Here is a 15123-nt window from a genome sequence, read left to right as displayed (position 1 = left end):
CCGCGGCGGAGTTTCCCCATCCACATTCTTGGGTATTTAGATGTACTAGTAGAACCCTGGGAGTGTTAGCCAGCGCCACCACTCACAGACTTTGGCGGCAGGCGTGGGATGTCCTTGTTGCCTCAGGCTTCACGAGAACGTGATCTTTTCGGGTGAAGGCAACTGGTCAATAAACCCACATATGCTACCTGAATGCATCAAAGTTGCCGGATTCGAGACCCTCGTTATGTAATAAACAAGAAGAGAGGGGATTAACCGAGGGGCCCGATTTTTATTAGTCATATCATGAGAAACCAACAAACACTGACGCCAAGGACAACATATGGGAAATTAGTTGTGCTTAATAAATGGAATGAAGAATCGATAAGGTAATGGATATTAAAGTGGATGAAAAAAGAAATTGCCGCAGGTGGGAACCGAACCCACAACCTTCGCATTTCGCGTGCGATGCTCTACCAATTGAGCTACCGCGGCGCTGTTACCCCATCCACTTTCTTGGGTATTTAGGTGTACTAGTAGAACCCTGGGAGTGTTAGCCAGCGCCACCACTCAAAAGACCTGGCAGCGGATGTGGAAAGTCGTTGTTGCCGCAGGCGTCACGAGAACGTGATCTTATTGGGTGAAGGCAAGTGGTCAATAAACCCACATATGCTACCTGAAGGCATCAATATTGCCTGATTCGAGACCCTCGTTATGTAATAAACGAGAAGAGATGGGGCTAACCAAGGGGCCCGATTTTTTTAGTCATATCATGAGAAGCCAACAAACACTGACACGAAGCACAACATAGGGGAAATTAATTGTGCATAATAAATGGAATGAAGAATCTATAAGTTAATGGAAATTAAAGTGGATGAATAAACAACTTGCCGTAGGTGAGAACCGAACCCACAACCTTAGCATTTCGCGTGCGATGCTCTACAATTTGAGCTACCGCGGCGGTGTTTCCCCATCCACATTCTTGGGTATTTAGGTGTAGTAGTAGAACCCTGGGAGTGTTAGCCAGCGCCACCACTCACAGACTTTGGCTGCAGGCGTGGGACGTCCTTGTTGCCGCAGGCGTCACGACAACGTGATCTTTTCGGGTGAAGGCAACTGGTCAATAAACCCACATATGCTACCTGAATGCATCAAAGTTGCCGGATTCGAGACCCTCGTTATGTAATAAACGAGAAGAGAGGGGGTTAACTGAGGGGCCAGATTTTTATTAGTCATATCATGAGAAGCCAACAAACACTGACACCAAGCACAACATAGGGGAAATTAATTTTTGCTTAATAAATGAAGTGAAGAACCGATAAGTTAACGGAAATTGAAGTGGATTAAAAAACAACTTGCCACAGGTGGGAACCGAACCCACAACCTTCGCATTTCTCGTGCTATGCTCTACCTATTGAGCTGCTCCGGCGCTGTTTCCCAATCCACTTTCTTGGGTATTTAGGTGTACTAGTAGAACCCTGGGAGTGTTATCCAGTGCCACCACTCACAGTCCTGGCGGCGGATGTGGAACGTCGTTGTTGCCGCAGGCGTCACGATAACTTGATCTCATTGGGTGAAGGCAACTGGTCAATAAACCCACATATGCTACCTGAAGGCATCAATATTGCCTGATTCGAGACCCTCGTTATGTAATAAACGAGAAGAGAGGGGGTTAACCGAGGGGCCCGATTTTTATTAGTCATATCATGAGAAGCCAACAAACACTGACAACAAGCACAACATAGGGGAAATTACTTTTGCTTAATAAATGAAGTGAAGAACCGAAAAGGCAATGGAAATTAAAGTGGATTAAAAACAACTTGGCACAGGTGGGAACCGAACACACATCCTTCGCATATCGCGTGCGATGCTCTACCCATTGCGCTGCTCCGGCGCTTTTCCCCGTCCACTTTTTTGGGTATTTAGGTGTACTAGTAGAAGCCTGGGAGTGTTAGCCAGCGCCACCACTCACAGACCTTGGCGGCGAACGTGGAACGTCCTTGTTGCCGCAGGCGTCACGAGAACGTGATCTTATTATGTGAAGGTAACTGGTCAATAAACCCGCATATGCTACCTGAAGGCATCAATGTTGCAGGATTCGAGACCCTCGTTATCTAATAAACGAGAAGAGAGGGGGTTAACCGAGGGTCCCGATTTTTATTAGTCCTATCATGAGATGCCAACACACACTGACAACAAGGACAACATAGGGGAAATTACTTGTGCTTAATAAATGGAATGAAGAACCGATAAGGTTATGGAAAATAACGTGGATTAAAAAACAACTTGCCACAGGTGGGAACCGAACCCACAACCTTCGTATTTCGCGTGCGATGCTCTAGCCATTGCGCTGCTCCGGCGCGGTTTCCCCGTCCACTTTCTGGGGTATTTAGGTGTACTAGTAGAAGCCTGGGAGTGTTAGCCAGCGCCACCACTCACAGACTCACAGACCACCACTCACAGACGCCTGCGGCAACGTCCTCGTTGCCGCAGGCGTCACGAGAACGTGATCTTATTATGTGAAGGCAACTGGTCAATAAACCCACATATGCTACCTCAAGGCGTCAATGTTGCCGGATTCGAGACCCTCGTTATGTAATAAACCAGAAGAGAGGGGGTTAACCGAGGGGCCTGATTTTTATTATTCATATCATGAGAAGCCAACAAACACTGACACCAAGGACAACATAGGGGAAATTACTTGAGCTCATTAAATGGAATGAAGAATCGATAAGTTGATGGAAATTGAAGTGGATGAAAAAACAACTTGCCGCAGGTGGGAACCGAACCCACAACCTTCGCATTTCGCGTGCGATGCTCCACCTATTGAGCTACCGCGGCGCTGTTTCCCAATCCACTTTCTTGGGTATTTAGGTGTACTAGTAGAACCCTGGGAGTGTTATCCAGTGCCAACACTCACAGACCTGGCGGCGGATGTGGAACGTCGTTGTTGCCGCAGGCGTCACGATAACTTGATCTCATTGGGTGAAGGCAACTGGTCAATAAACCCACATATGCTACCTGAAGGCATCAATATTGCCTGATTCGAGACCCTCGTTATGTAATAAACGAGAAGAGAGGGGGTTAACCGAGGGGCCCGCGTTTTTTAGTCCTATCACGAGAAGCCAACAAACACTGACACGAAGCACAACATAGGGGAAATTACTTGTGCATAACAAATGGAATGAAGAATCGATAAGTTAATGGAAATTGAAGTGTATGAAAAAACAACTTGCCGCAGGTGGGAACCGAACCCACAACCTTCGCATTTCGCGTGCGATGCTCTACCAATTGAGCTACCGCGGCGCTGTTTTCCCATCCACTTTCTTGGGTATTTAGGTGTAAAAGTAGAACCCTGGGAGTGTTAGCCAGCGCCACCACTCAGAGACCTTGGCGGCGGACGTGGAACGTACTTGTTGCCGCAGGCGTCACAAGAATGTGATCTTATTAGATGAAGGCAACTGGTCAATAAACCAACATATGCTACCTGAAGGCATCAATGTTGCCGGATTCGAGACCCTCGTTATGCAGTAAACGAGAAGATAGGGGGTTAACTGAGGGGCCCGATTTTTATTAGTCATATCATAAGAAGCCAACAAACACTGACAACAAGCACAGCATAGGGGAAATTACTTTTGCTTAATAAATGAAGTGAAGAACCAATGGGTTAATGGAAATTAAAGTGGATTAAAAAACAACTTGCCACAGGTGGGAACCGAACCCACAACCTTCGCATTTCGCGCGCGATGCTCTACCAATTGAGCTACCGCGGTGAAGTTTGCATATCCACTTTCTTTGGTATTTAGGTGTATTAGAAGAACCCTGGGAGTGTTAGCCAGGGCCACCACGAGAACGTGATCTTTTTGGGTGAAGGCAACTGGTCAATAAACCCACATATGCTACCTGAAGGCAGCAATGTTGCCGGATTCGAGACCCTCGTTATGTAATAAACGAGAAGAGAGGGGGTTAACCGAGGGGCCCGATTTTTATTAGTCATATCGTGACAAGCCAACAAACACTGACACCAAGGACAGCATAATGGAAATTACTTTTGCTTAATAAATGGAATGAAGTATTGATAGGTTAATGGAAATTAAAGTGGATGAAAAAACAACTTGCCGCAGATGGGAACTGAACCCACAACCTTCGCATTTTGCACGCGATGCTCTACCAATTGAGCTACCGCAGCGCTGTTTCCCCATCCACTTTCTTGGGTATTTAGGTGTACTAGTAGAACCCTGGGAGTGTTAGCCAAGGCCACCAGTCACAGACCTTGGCGGCGAACGTGGAACGTCCTTGTTGCCGTAGGCGTCATGACAACGTGATTTTATTATGTGAAGGCAACTGGTCAATAAACCCACATATGCTACCTGAAGGCGTCAATGTTGGCGGATTCGAGACCCTCGTTATGTAATAAACGAGAAGAGAGGGGGTTAACCAAGGGGCCCGATTTTTATTAGTCATATCATGAGAAGCCAACAAACACTGACACCAAGCACAACATAGGGGAAATAACTTATGCTTAATAAATGGAGTGAAGAATCGATGAGTTAACGGAAAATAAAGGGGATGAAAAAACAACTTGCCACAGGTGGGAACTGAACCCACAACCTTCGCATTTCGCGTGGGATGCTCTACCAATTGAGCTACCGCGGCGCTGTTTCCCCATCCACTTTCTTGGGTATTTAGGTGTGCTAGCAGAACCCTGGGAGTGTTAGCCAGCGCCACCACTCACAGACCTTGGCGGCGAACGTGGAACGTCCTTGTTGCCGCAGGCGTCATGAGAACGTGATCTTATTATGTGAAGGCAATTGGTCAATAAACCCACATACGCTACCTGAAAGCATCAATGTTGCCGGATTCGAGACCCTCGTTATGTAATAAACGAGAAAAGAGGGGGTCAACCGAGGGGCCCGATTTTTATTAGTCATATCATGAGAAGCCAACAAACACTGACACCAAGAACAACATAGGGGAAATAACTTGTGCTTAATAAATGGAGTGAAGAATCGATGAGTTAACGGAAAATAAAGGGGATGAAAAAACAACTTGCCACAGGTGGGAACTGAACCCACAACCTTCGCATTTCGCGTGGGATGCTCTACCGATTGAGCTACCGCGGCGCTGTTTCCCCATCCACTTTCTTGGGTATTTAGGTGTGCTAGCAGAACCCTGGGAGTGTTAGCCAGCGCCACCACTCACAGACCTTGGCGGCGAACGTGGAACGTCCTTGTTGCCGCAGGCGTCACGAGAACGTGATCGTATTATGTGAAGGCAACTGGTCAATAAAACGACATATGCTACCTGAAGGCGTCAATGTTGCCGGATTCAAGACCTTCGTTGTGTAATAAACTTGAAGAGAGTGGTTAACCGAGGGGCCCGATTTTTATTAGTCATATCATGAGAAGCCAACAAACACTGACGCCAAGGACAACATAGGGGAAATTAGTTGTGCCTAATAAATGGAATGAAGAATCCATAAGGTAATGGAAATTAAAGTGGATGAAAAAAAGAACCTGCCCCAGGTGGGAACCGAACCCACAACCATTGCATTTCGCGTGCGATGCTCTACAAATTGAGCTACCGCTGTGCTGTTTCCCCATCCACTTTCTTGGGTATTCAGGTGTACTAGTAGAACCTTGGGAGTGTTAGGCAGCGCCACCACTCAGAGACCTTGGCGGCGGACGTCGAACGTACTTGTTGCCGCAGGCGTCACGAGAACGTGGTCTTATTAGGATAAGGCAACTACTGGTCAATAAACCCACATATGCTACCTGAAGGCATCAATGTTGCCGGATTCGAGACCCTCGTTATGCAATAAACGAGAAGATAGGGGGTTAACTGAGGGGCCCGATTTTTATTATTCATATCTTGAGAAGCCAACAAACACTGACACCAAGGACAACATAGGGGAAATTACTTGAGCTCATTAAATGGAATGAAGAATCGATAAGTTGATGGAAATTGAAGTGGATGAAAAAACAACTTGCCGCAGGTGGGAACCGAACCCACAACCTTCGCATTTCGCGCGCGATGCTCTACCGATTGAGCTACCGCGGTGGTGTTTGCATATCCACTTTCTTTGGTATTTAGGTGTACTAGTAGAACCCTGGGAGTGTTAGCCAGCGCCGCCACTCACAGACCTTGGTAGCGGATGTGGAACGTCGTTGTTGCCGCAGGCGTCACGAGAACGTGATCTTTTTGGGTGAAGGCAACTGGTCAATAAACCCACATATGCTACCTGAAGGCATCAATGTTGCCGGATTCGAGACCCTCGTTATCTAATAAACGAGAAGAGAGGGGGTTAACCGTGGGGCCCGATTTTTATTAGTCCTATCCTGAGATGCCAACACACACTGACAACAATGCCAACATAGGGGAAATTACTTGTGCTTAATAAATGGAATGAAGAATCGATAAGTTAATGAAAACAAAGTGGATGAAAAAACAACTTGCCGCAGGTGGGAACCGAACCCACAACCTTCACATTTCGCGTGTGATGCTCCACCAATTGAGCTACCGCGGCGCTGTTTCCCCATCCACTTTCTTGGGTGTTTAGGTGTACTAGTAGAATCCTGGGAGTGTTAGCCAGCGCCACCACGAGAACGCGATCTCTTTGGGTGAAGGCAACTGGTCCATAAACCCACATATGCTACCTGAAGGCATCAATGTTGCCGGATTCGAGACCCTCGTTATGTAATAAACGAGAAGAGAGGGGGTTAACCGAGGGGCCCGATTTTTATTAGTGATATCGTGACAAGCCAACAAACACTGACACCAAGGACAACATAGGGGAAATTACTTTTGCTTAATAAATGGAATGAAAAATTGAAAAGGTAATGGAAATTAAAGTGGATTAAAAAACAACTTGCCGCAGGTGGGAACCGAACCCAGAACCGTCGCATTTCGCGCGCGATGCTCTACCAATTGAGCTACGGGTGTGCTGTTTCCCCTTCCACTTTCTTAGGTGTTTAGGTGTACTAGTAGAACCCTGGGAGTGTTAGCCAGCGCCTCCACGAGAACGTGATCTTTTTGGGTGAAAGCAACTGGTCAATAAACCCACATATGCTACCTGAAGGCAGCAATGTTGCCGGATTCGAGACCCTCGTTATGTAATAAACGAGAAGAGAGGGGGTTAACCGAGGGGCCCGATTTTTATTAGTCATATCGTGACAAGCCAACAAACACTGACACCAAGCACAACATAGGGGAAATAACTTATGCTTAATAAATGGAATGAAAAATTGAAAAGGTAATGGAAATTAAAGTGGATGAAAAAACAACTTGCCACAGGTGGGAACTGAACCCACAACCTTCGGATTTCGCGTGGGATGCTCTACCAATTGAGCTACCGCGGCGCTGTTTCCCCATCCACTTTCTTGGGTATTTAGGTGTGCTAGCAGAACCCTGGGAGTGTTAGCCAGCGCCACCACTCACAGACCTTGGCGGCGAACGTGGAACGTCCTTGTTGCCGCTGGCGTCATGAGAACGTGATCTTGTTATGTGAAGGCAATTGGTCAATAAACCCACATACGCTACCTGAAAGCATCAATGTTGCCGGATTCGAGACCCTCGTTATGTAATAAACGAGAAAAGAGGGGGTCAACCGAGGGGCCCGATTTTTATTAGTCATATCATGAGAAGCCAACAAACACTGACGCCAAGGACAACATAGGGGAAATTAGTTGTGCTTAATAAATGGAATAAAGAATCGATAAGGTAATGGAAATAAAGTGGATGAAAAAAGAAATTGCCGCAGGTGGGAAGCGAACCCACAGCCTTCGCATTTCGCGTGCGATGCTCTACCAAATGAGCTACTGCGGCGCTGTTTCCCCATCCACTTTCTTGGTTATTTAGGTGTACAAGTAGAACCCTGGGAGTGTTAGCCAGCGCCACCACTCACAGACCTTGGTGGCGGAGGTGGAACGTCCTTATTGCCGCAGGCGTCACGAGAACATGATCTTATTGGGTGAAGGCAAGTGGTCAATAAACCCACATACGCTACCTGAAAGCATCAATGTTGCCGGATTCGAGACCCTCGTTATGTAATAAACGAGAAAAGAGGGGGTCAACCGAGGGGCCCGATTTTTATTAGTCCTATCATGAGATGCCAACACAGACTGACAACAAGGACAACATAGGGGAAATTACTTGTGCTTAATAAGTGGAATGAAGAATCGATAAGTCAATGGAAACAAAGTGGATGAAAAAACGACTTGCCGCAGGTGGGAACCGAACCCACAACCTTCGCATTTCGCGTGCGATGCTCCACCTATTGAGCTACCGCGGCGCTGTTTCCCCATCCACTTTCTTGGGTATTTAGGTGTACTAGTAGAACCCTGGGAGTGTTATCCAGTGCCACCACTCACAGACCTGGCGGCGAACGTGGAACGTCCTCGTTGCCGCAGGCGTCACAAGAATGTGATCTTATTATGTGAAGGCAACTGGTCAATAAACCAACATATGCTACCTGAAGGCATCAATGTTGCCGGATTCGAGACCCTCGTTATGCAGTAAACGAGAAGATAGGGGGTTAACTGAGGGGCCCGATTTTTATTAGTCATATCATGAGAAGCCAACAAACACTGACAACAAGCACAACATAGGGGAAATTACTTGAGCTCATTAAATGGAATGAAGAATCGATAAGTTGATGGAAATTGAAGTGGATGAAAAAACAACTTGCCGCAGGTGGGAACCGAACCCACAACCTTCACATTTCGCGTGTGATGCTCCACCAATTGAGCTACCGCGGCGCTGTTTCCCCATCCACTTTCTTGGGTGTTTAGGTGTAGTAGTAGAATCCTGGGAGTGTTAGCCAGCGCCACCACGAGAACGTGATCTCTTTGGGTGAAGGCAACTGGTCAATAAACCCACATATGCTACCTGAAGGCATCAATGTTGCCGGATTCGAGACCCTCGTTATGTAATAAACGAGAAGAGAGGGGGTTAACCGAGGGGCCCGATTTTTATTAGTCATATCGTGACAAGCCAACAAACACTGACACCGAGGACAACATAGGGGAAATTACTTTTGCTTAATAAATGGAATGAAGAATTGAAAAGGTAATAGAAACTAAAGTGGATTAGAAAACAACTTTCCGCAGGTGGGAACCGAACGCACAACCTTCGCATTTCGCGCGCGATGCTCTACCAATTGAGCTACCGGGGTGCTGTTTCTCCATCCACTTTCTTGGGTGTTTAGGTGTACTAGTAGAACCCTGGGAGTGTTAGCCAGCGCCTCCACGAGAACGTGATCTTTTTGGGTGAAGGCAACTGGTCAATAAACCCACATATGCTACCTGAAGGCAGCAATGTTGCCGGATTCGAGACCCTCGTTATGTAATAAACGAGAAGAGAGGGGGTTAACCGAGGGGCCCGATTTTTATTAGTCATATCGTGAGAAGCCAACAAACACTGACACCAAGCACGACATAGGGGAAATAACTTGTGCTAAATAAATGGAGTGAAGAATCGATGAGTTAACGGAAAATAAAGGGGATGAAAAAACAACTTGCCACAGATGGGAACCGAACCCACAACCTTCGCATTTTGCACGCGATGCTCTACCAATTGAGCTGCCGCAGCGCTGTTTCCCCATCCACTTTCTTGGGTATTTAGGTGTACTAGTAGAACCCTGGGAGTGTTAGCCAGCGCCACCAGTCGCAGACCTTGGTGGCGAACGTGGAACGTCCTTGTTGCCGCAGGCGTCACGAGAACGTGATCTTATTATGTGAAGGCAACTGGTCAATAAAACCACATATGCTACCTGAAGGCATCAATGTTGTCGGATTCGAGACCCTCGTTATGCAATAAACGAGAAGATAGGGGGTTAACTGAGGGGCCCGATTTTTATTAGTCATATCATGAGAAGCCAACAAACACTTACACCAAGCACAACATAGGGGAAATTACTTTTGCTTAATAAATGAAGTGAAGAACCGATAAGTTAACGGAAATTGAAGTGGATTAAAAAACAACTTGCCACAGGTGGGAACCGAACCCACAACCTTCGCATTTCGCGTGCTATGCTGTACCTATTGAGCTGCTCCGGCGCTGTTTCCCCATCCACTTTCTTGGGTATTTAGGTGCACTAGTAGAAGCCTGGGAGTGTTAGCCAGCGCCACCACTCACAGACCTTGGCGGCGAACGTGGAACGTCCTTGTTGCCGCAGGCGTCACGAGAACGTGATCTTATTATGTGAAGGCAATTGGTCAATAAACCCACATACGCTACCTGAAAGCATCAATGTTGCCGGATTCGAGACCCTCGTTATGTAATAAACGAGAAAAGAGGGTGTCAACCGAGGGGCCCGATTTTTATTAGTCATATCATGAGAAGCCAACAAACACTGACGCCAAGGACAACATAGGGGAAATTAGTTGTGCTTAATAAATGGAATAAAGAATCGATAAGGTAATGGAAATTAAAGTGGATGTAAAAAGAAATTGCCGCAGGTGGGAAGCGAACCCACAACCTTCGCATTTCGCGTGCGATGCTCTACCAATTGAGCTACCGCGGCGCTGTTTCCCCATCCACTTTCTTAGTTATTTAGGCGTACAAGCAGAACCCTGGGAGTGTTAGCCAGCGCCACCACTCACAGACCTTGGTGGCGGACGTGGAACGTCCTTGTTGCCGCAGGCGTCACGAGAACATGATCTTATTGGGTGAAGGCAACTGGTCAATAAACCCACATACGCTACCTGAAAGCATCAATGTTGCCGGATTCGAGACCCTCGATATGTAATAAACGAGAAAAGCGGGGGTCAACCGAGGGGCCCGATTTTTATTAGTCCTATCATGAGATGCCAACACAGACTGACAACAAGGACAACATAGGGGAAATTACTTGTGCTTAATAAATGGAATGAAGAATCGATAAGTCAATGGAAACAAAGTGGATGAAAAAACAACTTGCCGCAGGTGGAACCCACAACCTTCGCATTTCGCGTGCGATGCTCCACCTATTGAGCTACCGCGGCGCTGTTTCCCCATCCACTTTCTTGGGTATTTAGGTGTGCTAGCAGAACCCTGGGAGTGTTAGCCAGCGCCACCACTCACAGACCTTGGCGGCGAACGTGGAACGCCCTTGTTGCCGCAGGCGTCACGAGAACGTGATCTTATTATGTGAAGGCAACTGGTCAATAAAACCAGATATGCTACCTGAAGGCATCAATGTTGTCGGATTCGAGACCCTCGTTATGCAATAAACGAGAAGATAGGGGGTTAAATGAGGGGCCCGATTTTTATTAGTCATATCATGAGAAGCCAACAAACACTTACACCAAGCACAACATAGGGGAAATTACTTTTGCTTAATAAATGAAGTGAAGAACCGATAAGTTAACGGAAATTGAAGTGGATTAAAAAACAACTTGCCACAGGTGGGAACCGAACCCACAACCTTCGCATTTCGCGTGCTATGCTGTACCTATTGAGCTGCTCCGGCGCTGTTTCCCCATCCACTTTCTTGGGTATTTAGGTGCACTAGTAGAAGCCTGGGAGTGTTAGCCAGCGCCACCACTCACAGACCTTGGCGGCGAACGTCGAACGTCCTTGTTGCCGCAGGCGTCACGAGAACGTGATCTTATTATGTGAAGGCAATTGGTCAATAAACCCACATACGCTACCTGAAAGCATCAATGTTGCCGGATTCGAGACCCTCGTTATGTAATAAACGAGAAAAGAGGGGGTCAACCGAGGGGCCCGATTTTTATTAGTCATATCATGAGAAGCCAACAAACACTGACGCCAAGGACAACATAGGGGAAATTAGTTGTGCTTAATAAATGGAATAAAGAATCGATAAGGTAATGGAAATAAAGTGGATGAAAAAAGAAATTGCCGCAGGTGGGAAGCGAACCCACAACCTTCGCATTTCGCGTGCGATGCTCTACCAATTGAGCTACCGCGGCGCTGTTTCCCCATCCACTTTCTTAGTTATTTAGACGTACAAGCAGAACCCTGGGAGTGTTAGCCAGCGCCACCACTCACAGACCTTGGTGGCGGACGTGGAACGTCCTTGTTGCCGCAGGCGTCACGAGAACATGATCTTATTGGGTGAAGGCAACTGGTCAATAAGCCCACATACGCTACCTGAAAGCATCAATGTTGCCGGATTCGAGACCCTCGTTATGTAATAAACGAGAAAAGAGGGGGTCAACCGAGGGGCCCGATTTTTATTAGTCCTATCATGAGATGCCAACACAGACTGATAACAAGGACAACATAGGGGAAATTACTTGTGCTTAATAAATGGAATGAAGAATCGATAAGTCAATGGAAACAAAGTGGATGAAAAAACAACTTGCCGCAGGTGGAACCCACAACCTTCGCATTTCGCGTGCGATGCTCCACCTATTGAGCTACCGCGGCGCTGTTTCCCCATCCACTTTCTTGGGTATTTAGGTGTGCTAGCAGAACCCTGGGAGTGTTAGCCAGCGCCACCACTCACAGACCTTGGCGGCGAACGTGCAACGCCCTTGTTGCCGCAGGCGTCACGAGAACGTGATCTTATTATGTGAAGGCAACTGGTCAATAAAACCAGATATGCTACCTGAAGGCATCAATGTTGTCGGATTCGAGACCCTCGTTATGCAATAAACGAGATGATAGGGGGTTAACTGAGGGGCCCGATTTTTATTAGTCATATCATGAGAAGCCAACAAACACTTACACCAAGCACAACATAGGGGAAATTACTTTTGCTTAATAAATGAAGTGAAGAACCGATAAGTTAACGGAAATTGAAGTGCATTAAAAAACAACTTGCCACAGGTGGGAACCGAACCCACAACCTTCGCATTTCCCGTGCTATGCTGTACCTATTGAGCTGCTCCGGCGCTGTTTCCCCATCCACTTTCTTGGGTATTTAGGTGCACTAGTAGAAGCCTGGGAGTGTTAGCCAGCGCCACCACTCACAGACCTTGGCGGCGAACGTGGAACGTCCTTGTTGCCGCAGGCGTCACGAGAACGTGATCTTATTATGTGAAGGCAATTGGTCAATAAACCCACATACGCTACCTGAAAGCATCAATGTTGCCGGATTCGAGACCCTCGTTATGTAATAAACGAGAAAAGAGGGGGTCAACCGAGGGGCCCGATTTTTATTAGTCATATCATGAGAAGCCAACAAACACTGACGCCAAGGACAACATAGGGGAAATTAGTTGTGCTTAATAAATGGAATAAAGAATCGATAAGGTAATGGAAATAAAGTGGATGAAAAAAGAAATTGCCGCAGGTGGGAAGCGAACCCACAACCTTCGCATTTCGCGTGCGATGCTCTACCAATTGAGCTACCGCGGCGCTGTTTCCCCATCCACTTTCTTAGTTATTTAGGCGTACAAGCAGAACCCTGGGAGTGTTAGCCAGCGCCACCACTCACAGACCTTGGTGGCGGACGTGGAACGTCCTTGTTGCCGCAGGCGTCACGAGAACATGATCTTATTGGGTGAAGGCAACTGGTCAATAAACCCACATACACTACCTGAAAGCATCAATGTTGCCGGATTCGAGACCCTCGTTATGTAATAAACGAGAAAAGAGGGGGTCAACCGAGGGGCCCGATTTTTATTAGTCCTATCATGAGATGCCAACACAGACTGACAACAAGGACAACATAGGGGAAATTACTTGTGCTTAATAAATGGAATGAAGAATCGATGAGTCAATGGAAACAAAGTGGATGAAAAAACAACTTGCCGCAGGTGGAACCCACAACCTTCGCATTTCGCGTGCGATGCTCCACCTATTGAGCTACCGCGGCGCTGTTTCCCCATCGACTTTCTTGGGTATTTAGGTGTGCTAGCAGAACCCTGGGAGTGTTAGCCAGCGCCACCACTCACAGACCTTGGCGGCGAACGTGGAACGCCCTTGTTGCCGCAGGCGTCACGAGAACGTGATCTTATTATGTGAAGGCAACTGGTCAATAAAACCAGATATGCTACCTGAAGGCATCAATGTTGAAGGATTCGAGACCCTCGTTATGCAATAAACGAGAAGATAGGGGGTTAACTGAGGGGCCCGATTTTTATTAGTCATATCATGAGAAGCCAACAAACACTTACACCAAGCACAACATAGGGGAAATTACTTTTGCTTAATAAATGAAGTGAAGAACCGATAAGTTAACGGAAATTGAAGTGGAATAAAAAACAACTTGCCACAGGTGGGAACCGAACCCACAACCTTCGCATTTCGCGTGCTATGCTGTACCTATTGAGCTGCTCCGGCGCTGTTTCCCCATCCACTTTCTTGGGTATTTAGGTGCACTAGTAGAAGCCTGGGAGTGTTAGCCAGCGCCACCACTCACAGACCTTGGTGGCGGACGTGGAACGTCCTTGTTGCCGCAGGCGTCACGAGAACATGATCTTATTGGGTGAAGGCAACTGGTCAATAAACCCACATACGCTACCTGAAAGCATCAATGTTGCCGGATTCGAGACCCTCGTTATGTAATAAACGAGAAAAGAGGGGGTCAACCGAGGGGCCCGATTTTTATTAGTCCTATCATGAGATGCCAACACAGACTGACAACAAGGACAACATAGGGGAAATTACTTGTGCTTAATAAATGGAATGAAGAATCGATAAGTCAATGGAAACAAAGTGGATGAAAAAACAACTTGCCGCAGGTGGGAACCGAACCCACAACCTTCGCATTTTGCGTGCGATGCTCCACCTATTGAGCTACAGCGGCGCTGTTTCCCCATCCACTTTCTTGGGTATTTAGGTGTACTAGTAGAACCCTGGGAGTGTTATCCAGTGCCACCACTCACAGACCTGGCGGCGGATGTGGAACGTCGTTGTTGCCGCAGGCGTCACGATAACGTGATCTTATTCGGTGAAGGCAACTGGTCAATAAACCCACATATGCTACCTGAAGGCATCAATATTGCCTGATTCGAGACCCTCGTTATGTAATAAACGAGAAGAGAGGGGGTTAACCGAGGGGCCCGATTTTTATTAGTCATATCATGAGAAGCCAACAAACACTGACAACAAGCACAACATAGGGGAAATTACTTTTGCTTAATAAATGAAGTGAAGAACCAATAAGTTAATGGAAATTAAAGTGGATTAAAAAACAACTTGCCACAGGTGGGAACCGAACCCACAAACTTCGCATTTCGCGTGCGATGC

The 15123-nt window shown here is 47.0% G+C and overlaps 4 non-coding genes across 4 annotated transcripts; all 4 read right to left on the bottom strand.

The window, feature by feature from the left end:
• Positions 1 to 401: 401 nt before the first annotated feature.
• On the bottom strand, positions 402 to 474 carry TRNAS-CGA (transfer RNA serine (anticodon CGA)). Its single transcript has one exon. It is a non-coding gene; the product is annotated as a tRNA-Ser (tRNA).
• Positions 475 to 3212: 2738 nt separating this feature from the next.
• On the bottom strand, positions 3213 to 3285 carry TRNAS-CGA (transfer RNA serine (anticodon CGA)). Its single transcript has one exon. It is a non-coding gene; the product is annotated as a tRNA-Ser (tRNA).
• Positions 3286 to 4095: 810 nt separating this feature from the next.
• Positions 4096 to 4168, bottom strand: TRNAL-CAA (transfer RNA leucine (anticodon CAA)). The gene has a single exon. It is a non-coding gene; the product is annotated as a tRNA-Leu (tRNA).
• A 10439-nt stretch (positions 4169 to 14607) lies between these two features.
• Positions 14608 to 14680, bottom strand: TRNAL-CAA (transfer RNA leucine (anticodon CAA)). The gene has a single exon. It is a non-coding gene; the product is annotated as a tRNA-Leu (tRNA).
• Positions 14681 to 15123: the final 443 nt, after the last annotated feature.

Source organism: Dermacentor variabilis, unplaced genomic scaffold (genome assembly GCF_050947875.1).
Source record: "Dermacentor variabilis isolate Ectoservices unplaced genomic scaffold, ASM5094787v1 scaffold_12, whole genome shotgun sequence".
In the NCBI taxonomy this organism is placed as follows: domain Eukaryota; kingdom Metazoa; phylum Arthropoda; class Arachnida; order Ixodida; family Ixodidae; genus Dermacentor; species Dermacentor variabilis.
Note: the sequence above shows the minus strand (reverse complement) of the source record. Positions and strands in the feature narration are given on the sequence as shown.